Below are 778 nucleotides of genomic sequence, written 5' to 3' on the forward strand. Positions count from 1 at the left end.
GGCACCGCACGTAGCAAGAGGTCATCAACTCGAGGCGGCGGCGGCGGGGGAGGAGGCAGGCGTGGAGGGTGGAGGCGGCAGCGGCGGCGGCGGTGCTGCCGGCGGCGGCGGAGGCGGTGCCGGCTGCTCTGGCGCCGCCGCGGCGGCGCAGCGCCGGAGCGGCGCGCTTCCCCGCTGGGTGGGGGAGGTGGCAAGGGGGGTGGAGGAGGAGGAGGGGAGGCTGGGCGGCAAGCTGGCGGCGGCACGGGCCGAGTGGCGGCGGTTCGCCCGCAGCGCAGAGATGGCGGCGAGCGGCTGCGCGTCGCTGCGGCGCCAACAGTCGGTGCTGATGCGCTGCTACTGGCTGGCGGACCTAGAAGCGGAATACGTGCTCATGTATCCGTGTTCCTGTCTCCCAACCAGCGCTCGAGAGGGGACGGACTCGGCCGCACTCGGCCGCACTCGGCTGTCCTCACTGTATTCCTATCCGTTGTGTGCACGCGGTGCTCTGAAGACGCTGCACGATACCGTCCTCCCGCCCTCATGTCGGTGCACTGTAACAGGCTGGCGCAGCTGACGTCCTTTCTGCCCCGGACCGACGCGAGGCTCGGGTGCGGCACTTCCTCGACACTTCTTAGACACTTCCTAGACACTTCCTCGACACTTCCGGTGATTCACACCGCTCCCCTCACACCGCTCGCTTCACACCGCTCCCTTCACACCGCTCCCTTCAAACCGATCTCTTCACACCGCTCTCTTCACACTGCAGGTTCGGCTCGGTGCCGTCGACACTGAGGAC

Source organism: Emiliania huxleyi (genome assembly GCF_000372725.1).
Source record: "Emiliania huxleyi CCMP1516 unplaced genomic scaffold EMIHUscaffold_495, whole genome shotgun sequence".
NCBI classification, from domain to species: domain Eukaryota; phylum Haptophyta; order Isochrysidales; family Noelaerhabdaceae; genus Emiliania; species Emiliania huxleyi.